Source organism: Triturus cristatus, chromosome 7, assembly GCF_964204655.1.
Source record: "Triturus cristatus chromosome 7, aTriCri1.1, whole genome shotgun sequence".
Taxonomy (NCBI): Eukaryota; Metazoa; Chordata; class Amphibia; order Caudata; family Salamandridae; genus Triturus; species Triturus cristatus.
The window spans coordinates 1,124,737,588-1,124,752,417 of NC_140590.1; the positions used below are offsets into that span (position 1 = coordinate 1,124,737,588).

Sequence of the window (14,830 nt, forward strand, 5' to 3'; positions counted from 1 at the left end):
GCTGGAGGGCCCTGTGTGCTGGCCCCTGCAAAGCCCCCTTGATGCCTCAAGGACTCTTCTTTGGGACCCTTGGTGCTTTGGCCTCTAGCGCCCTGTGAGTGCTTGGCTTCTATTTTCCTGAAAGCGCTTTCCCTGTCGCTGTGCTCCCTACAGCTGAGGAGGAGCTGTACGATCACCATGGAGGGAATCCCCGGTGTTGGAATTCTCCCCCCCGCATCGCTGCATTTATATTGCTCGCTAGCGGGTTCCGACCCCGCTTTTATATATTTAATTAAGAGGGAGCCTACCCCTCATGGTGCCACGATAAACGGAATCCTGCACGGGTGCCCACCCCGCTTATATTGTGCTTTTGGTGCGGGTGCCTACCCCGTTGGTTTGATTGTATGCGCGGGTGCCCACCCCGCGACTTTGCCTGCCGAGTGCCGAGAATGCCGCTCTGGGTCCCGCCGCGGCCGCCCCGGAAGTCAGGCAAAGTCTGCCTGTGACGGGGCGGGGCCGCAGCGGGACCAGAAGCTGTGCGTGTCGGTGCGGGGCTCCCGTGAGCCGATGGGAGCCCTGAGTTTATGCCACAAGGGAGGACGGGAGCCCAACACTGCCTCCCAGAGCAGGAGAGAGGAGCCCCGGGTCCTAGGAAGGGGCCCGGGTGAAGAAAACGCCGCCCGGTGGCGGAAGCTGGCGCCTGCCTGTGCGGGGCTCCCAGGAGTGAGGGAGAGCCCCGCAGGCGCCGCGAGAAGAGGTTGGAGGCGGAGGGGGGGCTCGAGGCACATTGCCGGTGCCTGCCCCCCCCCCGCGTATGGAGAGAAGTGCTGCCGGTCCGGTCTGCCGAGAGAGGAGACCCCGAGCAGCGCCAGAGAGCCCGGTGAGTAAGGGCTGATCTCGGGGGAAGCTGCAGTCAGGTTACAGAGTCCCCGTGGGGGCATTTCCCTGCACCCACCTGTAGGCAGTATCTGGGTGGCCCCACATGGCAGAGGGCCACTCCAACGGGAGTTATATTTCGTTTAAGGGCCCCAGTGGGGGTCTCCGCGGCCAGTGGTGCCCATGCTGCCACGCCTCGGGGGCCGGTTCATTCAAAACGCCAGTGCGCGCCCCAGTGCTCAGGGCCAGTCCATCTTTAATGGCGCATAAGTGTTTCAGGAGCCCATGCCCTCCAGGGGACATTATTATTCTAGAGCTAGATGGCTCCCACGTTTGGCACACTGGTTGTTCTAGAGCCTGGAAGGCTCCAACGTTGGCCCCAGCATCACTGTTCTACAGCTGCCCAGCACTTCGTGGGCAGCTGCTCCGTTTAGGCCCCTGACACTGGGACACAGGGCGTCCTTGCCCCTTCAAGGCCAGTTGGCCTAGGGACTGCCACAGGTGGTGGCTAATGTGAGTTTTGCGCTATTGTTCCTTTCCTGCACCTCTGAATGTATTTTTATGCGTCATGTGCCTTGTTCTTACACCGCTGAATGTGTTTTTATGCATCATGTGTTTTCCTTTCCTGCACCTCTGAATGTGTGTTGATGCATCATGTGCCTTGTTTTACACCACTGAATGTATTTTATGCATCATGTGTTTTCCTTCCCTACACCTCTGAATGTGTTGTGATGCATCATGTGTAATGTGCTCATACCCCTACAGGTATTGTGATACTTAGGTGGTTGTTTGTCTCCTAGTACAGGTGGTACTAGTGAGGTCCTGATTCCCTGCGTAATATTTTCCTAAGGTGGTTAGGGTTGCGTAGGTGGTACTTACCTGTGACCAGTAGTTACTGGTCGTGTGCTACATATGTTCTTTAGTGCTACGGTGATTGTATGTGCTATGTTCTAAAGCATTATTCCTATGTTCTAAGTGCTAATTTCTACAAAGTGCTAATTCCTGACAGTGGTCTATGTGGCCCTGTCCCCTGTACATATAATCCCTTGTAAACTCTGCCCGTGCCTGTTGGCACATTGTAAAGTGTGTGTTTTTTTCTAATGTGTTTTGGTAATACACAGGCTATTTTTATATAATACCTTGTGTGGAGTTTCTTTTGTGGTGGGCCTTGGGTGTTGTTGCTGGGTGCGCGCGCAAACGCTTTACACATCGCCTCCGGGATAAGCCTGACTGCTCGTGCCAAGCTACCAAGGGGGTGAGCAGGGGTTATCTTTGGCATGTAACTCCCCAGCCCTGACTAGAGTGGTGGTTTCTGCCTGACTTTGGCGCAAGCCATAGCCAACCAGAAATCGCCATTTCTAACATTGGTGATCAGCGGTGGGATTTGGATTGCGTTTGCTCTATACCGCAGCAGCAACTGGCTGCACCACAAAACTCTGCATTTAGATAATCACATGGTATAGGGATTATTGTTCTAAGTTTGTTTTTAAATGTCATTTCTGTGGAAATGTGTTTCTGGATTCACCAGTAAGGGTGGGATCCAGTGGTGGCAGCAGATGTGTGTCCAGTGCATGTATTCCCAGTTCCCGGGGTAATGGTACCTGTGTCACGTGGTGGTCAGGTTGAGAAATCAGGGGCGGTAGAAACTGTCTTACCAGTCTTGGGAGGGGTTTGGGGATGAATGCGTAATGCGCTGGATGAATGTGAATGTCCCATTCCCAGTTCCCGGAGTAATAGTACCTGTGTCACGTGGTGGTCAGGTTGAGAAATCAGGGGCGGTAGAAACTGTCTTACTAGTCTGGGGAGTGTGTATGTGGATGAATGGTGTGAGTTCTCTGAAATAAGGAGCTTGCTGAATACTTTGGTGTGAGTTCTCTGAAATAAGGAGCTTGCTGGTTGATTGGGTGTGAGTTCTCTGGGATAGGGAGCTTGCATTGGGGAGTGATTCCAAAAGTAGTGGCTGAGGTGTCTTCCAGCCCAGCGTGGTGGAAGAGGTTCAGAGTAGCCCAGCTAGGTCTCGGTGTAGGGGCTCACGTCCTGTCTCTGCGGAGAAGGAGTGGGTGGGACTGCGTGTCTCCAGGTGCCCAAAACCCAGTCTCAGGGCCTGGATGGTTTCTTTAGGGAACATCAGGTCGGGGGCCTAGGCTGTACCAATAGGTCATTTGAGGAGGATCTCCCAGTGTCTAGAGGACGTGGAGTGTCTGTAATCAGAGCTCCAGTAGTCCTGGTGTCTGGCGGTACCACTCCAGTTGGGAGGGTGCGGAAGTCCAGAGGGAGGGGTGAGAGGGGGAGGGATTCCCCAGTGGGAACCAGTAGGTCAGGAACCAACCGGGAGGGCTGAGTCGCCACTGAGTGACTGTGGTCTCGCCACTTCTGTCTTGGGGGGTCTGCACGCACTGTCAGATGGACAGGAGGTAGTGAGATCAGCGCCAGGCAGACTGTCACACGACCCATTAGTTATGTGTCACCCTCGTTAAGTCCTGGTTCGCCAGGCATCTGACCAAAGGGTACGTCCCTCGGTTGGGGAGCCAGTAGTCGGTGTTTCCGGATCTGGACGTAAGGGCGGCTGTAGTTCTGAGGGCAGGTGCGGCTCATCTTAAGTGAAGAGACCCTGCTCTACAGTGGAAGGGGGTGCAGAGGGAGGGAGTCCTCGCCTCTGACCCCTTGGATCCCAAGTGGTAGACCAGTTGGTGGAGAGAGGTCCTGAACTGGTGGGAGAGTTGTGTTCTGGTGGGTGCTTACCTGAGAGGGTGCGGAACCCCAGAAGTAGAGGTAGGGTGGGGCATTCTTGCCTGTGACCTCTGGTCAGCCTGAGGGTGCGGACCCTAGATTGAAGGATCAGTGGTAGTTGGGAACTACACTGAGAAGGAGAGTGGAGAATGGCTTGTATGCCAGGGGTTACTACCCCCCACTCTGGGTTTGGCAAGGACCAGTGGTATCTGGGTGGCCTAGGGCCTGGTCCTGGCCGTGGACAACTAGGTAGTACCAGTGGGGTAGCCTAGTTGGGCCTGAGTTTTTTTTCGGTTGTTTTTTTTTCCCAAATTGAACCATGTTGATTGAGAATGGCGTAGAACCGGAGAGTGTCCCTGCAGTGCGGGCCTGCGTCCGTGTTCTATCGCCCCAAGCAGGGAAGACCATCACGGTGGTGATTGGTCTGCCCTGCGTTTTGGCTGGAAGGGGGTTGTGTTGGACTTGGCCCTTCTGGCAAGTTCACCCCCAGAACTTTTTGCAGTATATTAGCTTTTCCCTATGGTGTATTAGTGGATTTAGGCCTCTAGGCGCTTTCACACTGTGTCCCAGTGGAAAGCGTGTGTGCTCTATGTATGGTTTGGTGAGACTGACCTGCCCTCCTATAGGAATGCATGGGGGATCTGAGTGACCATGTTAGTTCCTGATGCGTGGGGAGTGCAGGTGCGAGTTTGGTATGTACGGACTCGTGTGATTAAATGCTGCGCGATGATGTGTGCGGCGTTACTGTAGCTAGTACAGAAGCGCCACTTCTAGACGCTGGCATAAATGTGCAGTGACTGCCTGTCGCGTGATTGGCTGGCTGAGGTCATGTGACGGGCTAGGGAATCCACAGTCAGGAGGAGTCGCCCAGTGGTGAATGGAGAGATCAGCAGCCAGATGGGTGGGAGGAGTACACCTAGGACCTGAATAGGGCTGGGCTTTCCCCACACAATGCTGGCTCCGCCCCCTGTGGTGCGACTGATGACCCTGGCCTGCACTCTGAATAGGGAGAGGGGCTGAGCAAAACAAAGTGCTCAAGAACCAGTTGCATCTGGTTCGCCCCTCCCCTGCACCTTGACACAAAGGTATTCTGTGTATAAAAAGGGGCTGTGTCCCCTTACAAAATGTTCTGCTTTGGATCCTGACAGGAGGGGGCTTGCTGCTGGTGGGGCCCAGGAGGGACCGCCATGGGGGCTGCCTCCCTGCTGGAGGGCCCTGTGTGCTGGCCCCTGGGCCCTGCATTGCCCCCTTGATGCCTCAAGGACTCTTCTTTGGGACCCTTGGTGCTTTGGCCTCTAGCGCCCTGTGAGTGCTTGGCTTCTATTTTCCTGAAAGTGCTTTCCCTGGCGCTGTGCTCCCTACAGCTGAGAAGGAGCAGTTCGATCACCATGGAGGGAATCCCCGGTGTTGGGATTCTCCCCCCCGCATCGCTGCATTTATATTGCTCGCTAGCGGGTTCCGACCCCGCTTTTATATATTTAATTAAGAGGGAGCCTACCCCTCATGGTGCCACGATAAACGGAATCCTGCGCGGGTGCCCACCCCGCTTATATTGTGCTTTTGGTGCGGGTGCCTACCCCGTTGGTTTGATTGTATGCGCGGGTGCCCATTCCGCGACTTTGCCTGCCGAGTGCCGAGAATGCTGCTCTGGGTCCCGCCGCGGCCGCCCCGGAAGTCAGGCAAAGTCCGCCTGTGACGGGGGCGGGGCCGCAGCGGGACCGGAAGCTGTGCGTGTCGGTGCGGGGCTCCCGTGAGCCGATGGGAGCCCCGAGTTTATGCCACAAGGGAGTACGGGAGCCCAACACTGCCTCCCAAAGCAGGAGAGAGGAGCCCCGGGTCCCAGGAAGGGGCCCGGGTGAAGAAAACGCCACCCGGAGGCAGAAGCTGGCGCCTGCCTGTGCGGGGCTCCCAGGAGTGAGGGAGAGCCCCGCAGGCACCGCGAGAAGACGTTGGAGGCGGAGGGGGGGGGCTTGAGGCACATTGCCGGTGCCTGCCCCCCCCCCGCGTATGGAGAGAAGTGCTGCCGGTCCTGTCTGCCGAGAGAGGAGACCCCGAGCAGCGCCAGAGAGCCCGGTGAGTAAGGGCTGATCTCGGGGGAAGCTGCAGTCAGGTTACAGAGTCCCCTTGGGGGTATTTCCCTGCACCCACCTGTAGGCAGTATCTGGGTGGCCCCACATGGCAGAGGGCCGCTCCAACGGGAGTTATATTTCGTTTAAGGGCCCCAGTGGGGGTCCCCGTGGCCAGTGGTGCCCATGCTGCCACGCCTCGGGGGCCGGTTCATTCAAAACGCCAGTGCGCGCCCCAGTGCTCAGGGCCAGTCCGTCTTTAATGGCGCATAGGTGTTTCAGGAGCCCGTGCGCTCCAGGGGACATTATTATTCTAGAGCCAGATGGCTCCCACGTTTGGCACACTGGTTGTTCTAGAGCCTGGAAGGCTCCAACGTTGGCCCCAGCATCACTGTTCTACAGCTGCCCAGCACTTCGTGGGCAGCTGCTCCGTTTAGGCCCCTGACACTGGGACACAGGGTGTCCTTGCCCCTTCAAGGCCAGTTGGCCTAGGGACTGCCACAGGTGGTGGCTAATGTGAGTTTTGCGCTATTGTTCCTTTCCTGCACCTCTGAATGTATTTTTATGCGTCATGTGCCTTGTTCTTACACCGCTGAATGTTTTTTATGCATCATGTGTTTTCCTTTCCTGCACCTCTGAATGTGTGTTGATGCATCATGTGCCTTGTTTTACACCGCTGAATGTATTTTATGCATCATGTGGTTTCCTTCCCTACACCTCTGAATGTGTTGTGATGCATCATGTGTAATGTGCTCATACCCCTACAGGTATTGTGATACTTAGGTGGTTGTTTGTCTCCTAGTACAGGTGGTACTAGTGAGGTCCTGATTCCCTGCGTAATATTTTCCTAAGGTGGTTAGGGTTGCGTAGGTGGTATTTACCTGTGACCAGTAGTTACTGGTCGTGTGCTACATATGTTATTTAGTGCTACGGTGATTGTATGTGCTATGTTCTAAAGCATTATTCCTATGATCTAAGTGCTAATTTCTACAAAGTGCTAATTCCTGACAGTGGTCCATGTGGCCCTGTACATATAATCCCTTGTAAACTCTGCCCTGCCTGTTGGCACATTGTAAAGTGTGTGTTTTTATCTAATGTGTTTTGGTAATACAAAGGCTATTTTTATATAATACCTTGTGTGGAGTTTCTTTTGTGGTGGGCCTTGGGTGTTGTTGCTGGGTGCGCGCCCAAACGCTTTACACATCGCCTCCGGGATAAGCCTGACTGCTCGTGCCAAGCTACCAAGGGGGGGAGCAGGGGTTATCTTTGGCGTGTAACTCCCCAGCCCTGACTAGAGTGGTGGTTTCAGCCTGACTTTGGCGCAAGCCCTAGCCAACCAGAAATCGCCATTTCTAACACCCTGCAGTTAAACTCCCCCCCTCACTGTACACAACTGAAGGCCACAAGCAGTGGGGGTTGGCTGCAGAATGCCTGAGGGGGTAAGGACTATGCTCTATTTTGAATATTATAAAAAACACAGAAATGTACAAAAAAAAAGTTAAAGTGACTTTATACTTCGGTTTGTAATAAGAGCTTGGCATATGTTAAAAAAACATGTATGCACTGAAATAAGGGTTAATGTGACATTATAGTATGGTGTTGAAATAAGATAAGAGTTAACTTTTAAAAACCAGAAACTCACTGAAGTTTGCAAATCTAATTTAGTGAACTGACTAAAACTAATTATAACTTGGGTGCCTGCCATGCACTAATCCTCACATATTTCATCACTCACAAAATGAGTTAAATGACACCATTGATGACATCACTGATGACATATTTAATGACATCATTAAGGATATCACTTATGACATGCAGTCATTGTGACAGCATGCTATAGTGTTTGTAGACTTGAAGTAAATCAACAAGCTATAGTACATGAAAATATATAGAGACATACTTAAAATATCTATATATATTTATTTGAATCATGGGAAAGAAAAAATCAATGTCCCCCAAAAACACATTATTTAGAGCAACTTTGTTAAAAAATACAATATATGCAGATGTGTAAAGTGTGATTTTCTGTTTATTACCATTGTTGAGTGTGGGTAACGGGACATATTTACCAGAGATGGAGCCTCAAAGGAGTCAAGATGCCCCTCCCTGCCCTAAATAATGGCAACATATAGAATGTTATACCGTACTCATCTGCATATATGCTTGCTACCATGGTTTTTGTTCCTTTTTACATATTTTAACAAAAGGCATTAAACTAAGACCAGGATGCAAAAGGTTAAATGTGGTCACTATGGAAAGAAATCACTTAAAAAAATCTTTGGGGCATATTTACAGAATCACACAATGCAGTGCAGCAAGGAACATCGCTGCTCTTTATTGCATGAACAGAATAGAGCAGAACTGGTCCAGATCTACTTAGAAAGTAACCACTTCTGTTCTGCGTTGTAATCACCATAGTTTTTGTTCAGGATGGACTTCCTTCCTGGACAAAAACTATACTTTGAGGTGTTTCCCCCTTTGTGCACACATGCAAAGAGTAAAAAACGAGGAGAAACTGAATCATTTCTCCTCATTACACTTGCCTCGGGTAGGGCAGGGTTTTGGCACACAGACTCCATGATGCTAACACCTTTTTCTGGATGACCATAGATTTATTAGGCTTTTTCCCCATGGTAGTGTACAGTAATGTAAGAAAGATTTCTTTAGATCTACTAATGACTAGGCAGAAAGATCGAATCTTACAGTTTAATCTTCAGATCCTCTGTCTCATCTTTCTTATCACCGCCTCCGAGATTTGAGTGTGTATCTTATTATTTAGGCTGAATTTCATTAGGAGATTCAGATTTATTTTTGTGATATTATATTTTTACAATACGCTTTCGAGTCTTCTCGATATCAGCTTGATTCGGAGTCTGTAATAACACCCTTAAACTGTATTCAGTAGCCCTGGGGGTTGTTACACTGCTATTGTTATTTGGAATTTATGCTAACTCCCTCTTACCTATCATGCAACTAATAAAAAGTCCACTAACTGAAGCCAAGAGAAATCAATGGGCACAGAGCTTTTTCAGAAGTCATGAGATTTCTTTTATACAGCATGTGTAAACGTTGTGTATTAGTATTTCTCCTTTATAGGTGAAGATCTTACAAAACAAGGAAGGCAGGCAATTAAAAAAAGATCATAAAAAAAATTGTTGAAACAAACTAGATTCCCACCAGGATATAGCGCACATCTAAAGACCGTCAGAAAGCACCTTCTCTATACAGATTTATATTGTTTGTCACTTATAAAATGGGGAAGCTAAACATAATAGTATGTGATTGCACCCTTGCCAAGTCAGTTTGATGGACAGGCCGCACTGTCAGACTCTTGACGGAATACACCATGCTCCAAACACTCACTCTGCCCACCATATTATGAATCTGGTGGACTTTCAGTTTCCTGACAGCAGTGCCTGTGTTGGCTTCGCCATTAGAAAACTTACTCCAAAGGCCTGATAGAACTGGGGTCTTTATTTTGAGCGGGTGGTCGGATCTCCTTTTTTGTCACTCCCACACCACCTGATAAAACTTGTTGGTCACAAACAGAGAAAAAAAATCTTTTTGTTTTTGAGAAGACAAACTCCCAAAGTGGTGGTTTGTTTCTGAAAAAGAAACAAGTTGTTTCTGCACAGCCACCTGACAGGGTGGTTTCCTCTGAAATTATAAATATCAATGCTGTGCCAGCTGCGACCTCTAAATTTGACAGATTCGTCTCCATAAAGGTGGTGGACGAAATGTCCACTCCCAACCTCATGGACAGCAGGCCATCTGCCAACCCCTAAATCAGGGCCTAGTTTTGTTGACATTTCTTGGAATCCCCTGTGTTGCTGATTAACAGTCTAAAAAACTGTAGGCGCTAATCCTCCACTTACCATACGCCACCACCACCCTATTAGCTTTCAGCTACCTTATTTGACAAAATCTCCACTGGTGTTAATAGTTTCTTCATTTGTATCTGCTTATTTCTTTTATATGTTAAATGTAAATGTAAATTTGATACTTGTATAGCGCACTACTCACCCGCAAGGGTCTCAAGGCACTTGTACGAATACCACTGTGGAACCCATCCTGGCTTTCCCTGTGAGGTGTCCACTCCTGGGCACCCCCAAGGTGGAGGCCAGGCATCCTTAGCGTTGTGGGGGCCATTGTGGAGATTAAGCAAGCTATTGCCCAGAGTTGCAGAGTGGGACTCCATGATTGGAATAGGCACCGAGGCGAGAATTATCAGGTCCCTGGAATTTTTTGAGCCCAAGACCCTGATCTTGGGCTAGACCCTGATCTAGAGGCTAGACCTCTGCATCAGGGTCTGCCACTCTAATCATTGAGCCACACTTCTCAATATGTTGATTCTCCCATACTTTTATTTGATTCTTTATATGTGTGCCGTCTGCACTGAAAAGCAAAGTTGTTCACATTGGCGTGAGCCACGCTACAGCATCTTAAAAAATAAATGAATAAATATGCGATGTGTTTAAAAAGTAAATATGAGGTCAGTCAGTGAGAGTTTGCATCCCATTGTCTGGTTACCTGGGGTGCTCGTTACCTGTTGTATACAGTGACACAGAGCATGCTGGAACTGCATCGTCCTATACATTTGACTATTTTACAAAGGGCTGCTGTCCAAACATTGCAAATATCGGATTAAAGTGTTCGAAAAAAAACGGATTAGTCACTTACCTAATATGAGGGCGAAAGTACCAACGAGCAGAATGGATGAAACTGCGAGCTTCATGATGCTGGCAGGAGCTGCTAATCGTGCTAATGTGTGTACAAACAGTGGGCAAGTGTGATTTCAGTCACTGAGCCAGTGCATACATATAAATAGGCATGACTCCTCACAAGGACAGGCTCCTCCCATGAACAAACACGAAGAATGACGTCAGCACTAGAATCCGAATCCAGCTCGAACAGGTACGGTTCTGAGGCGCTGTCTGAGAACATTCACTTGATACAAATGGAATCACGAAGAGTAAACTGTGCTCCACTGTAAAAGAAAAAATCATTGCTTTTCTTGCTTACATTTTGGGATATAGGCAGTCAGAAAATTTAGGAAGAATATCAGAAGTACTCAGATCCCTCTGCCAGTGTTTAATGTGTAAAAAATGAAGTGCCAGGGCCCTTCTCGGAAGGCCTCAGCATCCTGCAGCACCCATACCCTGCTAGTAATACCAGCATAACATCCAACCATCCAACTCGTCCAAGTGTGACAATTCAGACTATTTCAGGCCACACACAGCTATCATAATGGCATGAGACTCTGCTAGTATTTTTCATTTTCAATGTATATTGACTTAATAAAAAAGGGTGTTGTGCTCATCTCAAAATTAAAAAGACAGCGCCACCATGTGGTTGACTGTCACTAGAGCCGGGGCTCTAGTGTCAGTGCTGAGCACCAGAAACCACCAGCACTAATTAAGCACTGCCGCACCTGTACCTCTAGCAGAAGTGGAATTTGGCTGAGAATAGCAAATTGCTATAAATGCCTCACGGCCTCCAGTAATAACACTGGAACACATGCAGCGATGCAAATGTAAAACCGCTATGTGCATAGCCTTGTAGATTAGCAGCCTACAGGGGGCTGGAGTGCTATGATTTTCCATTACTTTCTGGCCCTGCTGCAAAGGCTTCACTTACTAGGAACAATGTATTTATGGCTGAGGTGTCCTGACGGAGCAACTTGCGGTCAGTCGAAAAACAACTGGAACTTAAATAGACTTTCGAGGCAAACAAATAAACACTCAGTGGTAGATTTACCATAAACTCATGCAACTAGTGCAACACAGCACAGCTACAAAAGTGGCTTTCCTGGGTAGCATGAGAGGGAGATAGCAGAAAAATAAGTTTATCTGCAGAGATACTGGACTATCCTGCTCTTCCCCTAGTGCTGGCACACAATCAGGCCGCGTAGTGCCAAACACACACCCTCACAAAATAGTACAAAGGTGTTTGCATCAAATTTAGCACAGATTTTGTAAGAGAAGGGCACCCTTCCAGTACAAAATACTGTGCCCAGAGCAGCTTTAAAAATGTTCCCACTTTGGATGTGTTCTGTACAATGGAGCACACGTTCAAAGTAGGAGAAAAATAAAAGCATTTCTCCAAATTAACACTAATCTCAAAAAGGAATTATTTTTTGGGACAAAACCCTGTCTCCTATTATTAGTAGATAGTACTTAGTGTAAAAGTCAATGGGTGGTTGCATGGTTGCTGCCAAGATGCACATTAATTAAAAGCAGCGCAAAGCTCTGCTTTGCCTTACTTTCAGGCAACTTTCAAGTGCAAAATATGCACTGAAGAGGCAATTCGAAATAAAAATATTATGTTAGTTTGCATCACTTCTGTGCCACAAACCTGGACTGAAATGTTAGTACAGCTGCCCGTCAGAATATCACTTCAGGTACTGACAAGAGCTAAAATTATTGTTGAACCTTTGTAACAGAGCTAAATGAGTACGAGTCATCTGAGCTTTGTATGAACATCAGGTATGTCTCGTTATGTATTTAATAACACCCATATATATTTATATATCTGTTAGACCTGGCTTCCTTAGGGTGGTCTTTCCCCAGAATGTTTGCTTCTTATCTCCTGTTTTTGCTTGTTCTGTTTGTTGGCTTTACGATTCTGAGCCCTTTACCACTGCTAACCAGCGCTAAAATGTATTTGCTTCACCCCCAAACATGATGACATTTGTGTATAGTGACTGGCATATTTGTTGTACTGGTAAGTCCCTTGTAAAGTAATATACCATATACCCAGGGCCTGTACTTCAAATGCTGCTAGTAGGCCTGCAGCACTAATTGTGCCACCCAACTAATTAGCCTTTGAAACCTGTCTCAGGCCTGCCACTGCAGTGCCTGTGTGTGCAGTTTACTGCCACTTCGGCTTGACATTTAAAACTATTCACCAAGCCTTAAACTCCCCTTTTATTACAAATAGGTCACCCCCTAAGGTACAGTGTACCATGTAAGTAAAAGGTCATGTAAGTAAAAGGTAGGACAAGTGTGTTTACTCTTTACATCTCCTGATAGTGACAAACACCCATGTTCGCTTTTCCACTACTGTAAGGCCTACCCGGCTTGTAGGTTGACACTGGGAATTCCTTAATTCACTTTTAAGCTGTAATTCCTGTTTCGAGAGGAGTAGTTTTTCATGTTTTATATGTTTGGAATGGTAATGATAAATCTTACTTACTGGTGAAGTTGGATATAACATTACTGTTTAGGAAAAGCCAGTTTTAGAAAGTTAACACTTCACTGTACTTACTGCTCTATGTGCCTTATAGCCTGTCTCCAATACACATCTGGGTTGGGTGACAGCTACACTGTGTGCATTCCCTCTACCCAGCGAAAAACACAGGAAGGTGAGGCTCTTCTGCATTCTAAGCACTCATCTGCCTTCATCAGCATTATGATGGGTCTTCTTGGACAGGGAGGAATGGGTGTGGCTGACACTTACACATCAATAGGTAGTGTCCTGTCCACACACACGGCACTGATTTGCGCCCCACAGATACACTGGCAGACAGGAAGGGGTTAAAAGGGATTTTTGTGCACTTCAGAGAGCTGCTGTGAATTCACCCCCTACACCAAAGACACTTTTAAGTATCAGCACTGGATCTCTGACCCCCTAAAATCAGGCAATTCTGGATCTCGTACTGAACCTCTGTCAGAATGACTTCACTGCTGCTTAAATGGCTCAACTGGGCGGCTTTTCTGAATGGACTGCTTTTCCGCTTGTTGCCTGCTGCTCTCTGACTCTGCTAAAAGACTGCTGGACTTTGCCTTCCTTCCAAGTGATCTCCAAGGGCGTACTGGCTTATTTCCTGTTTTATGAATTCTCAGGAACTCAAAATACTTCTTGAAATTCTGCTGGTGCTGCTGGACTCTGCGTTTGGTGAGTCCTACCATTGCCTGGGATGCCCTTTCCAAGTTCCTTGCCTCAAAAGTGTGTCTGCAGCTGATTTGCTGCAAAATGAACGCATTGTCACTTTTGCGCCGGTTGGATCCAACGCATCGCCCTTCAACGCCTACGCAGAGGTTGTTCAACAACAACGATTGTACAGCCTGCCTGGCCCAACGACGACACCCTGCGTGGCTTGATTATGACACATTTCCTTCACCTCAGAGAAATCCGATGAGAACTCAGTGAGCCAACTGCATGTTAAAGATCGACGCATCATGCCCTCAGTGTAGAAGCTTTGCTCCATCCAAGGTGCTTTCTCGGCGGGCCCTGCGTGGGTCCCGTAGCTGGTCTGACCTCCATCACGGTTGGCCTGAACATTTTTACCAATAACTCTCGGTCTCAATTAACCTTTTGACCGCTAGTGACTTCTTAGCACTATTTTTGCATTTAATCTTTAAAAATGTATATCTTGACTTCTACTGATTGGATTTTTGTTGTTTTGGTCTTATTGTGCTCAGATACATATTCTCTAATCTTCTAAATGTGTATAGAGTCTTTTTGTGGTCTATTCCCTCATATATCACCCACAAAGAGCTGGCTGCCCCTAACATTAATGATAATATTGGTACACTAGCTCTTACTGTTTGGTGTGGCATTTGGAGTAAGGAGGGAGCCAAATTCATGCAGGAAATCATTAAGGATTGTCTTTCCTTTGAGTATAACAAAAGAATTCCCTGGTTGATGTGTATTAATAACCTTTTAAAAGAGTGCACTGAGAACATTGATTTTAATAATCTCATGCAAATTCTTGATTATAGTAAAAAGGATTTGACAAATGGGCAATTAAAGTCAAGAGAATGGCTAAGAAAAACTGAGGCACAATCGAAAAAGCTATGTAGGTCTTACTATGCTATGCCTAATGGACTAGGGACGCAGTGTTATTTACTCCAGGTCACCAATATAAAACATAAATTTTATCTGAGAAGGTGGAGAATGGGAACAATTCACTTTTTAGTAGCTTTTTCAACATGGGCAAATGGATTTGAAACCTTCCAAAATGCCCCTGTGTTGGAAAATCGGACCAAACGACTCTCCACTTCATTTTATTTTGCAATTTTTATATGGATATTAGGAAGAGCGTTTTACACCCGCTATTTTAAAGGAGAAACTGTATTTTTATAAAATTGCTTTTGACTTTATTTGTAACTTAGAAAATGTGAAAGTTTGCAACATGGTAGAGGCTTATATTCAAAGGGCGATCAAAAGAAGAAATC

At 47.7% G+C, this 14,830-nt stretch overlaps 1 long non-coding RNA gene across 5 annotated transcripts in view; it reads right to left on the reverse strand.

The window, feature by feature from the left end:
• Nucleotides 1-10,460, reverse strand: part of LOC146811204 (uncharacterized) — a 117,739-nt gene extending 107,279 nt beyond the window's left edge. For all 5 annotated transcript variants that reach the window (XR_014966695.1, XR_014966694.1, XR_014966698.1 and 2 more), the window contains exon 1: nt 10,332-10,460. This is a non-coding gene — a long non-coding RNA (uncharacterized LOC146811204). The remainder of the gene's footprint in view (nt 1-10,331) is intronic.
• Nucleotides 10,461-14,830: the final 4,370 nt, after the last annotated feature.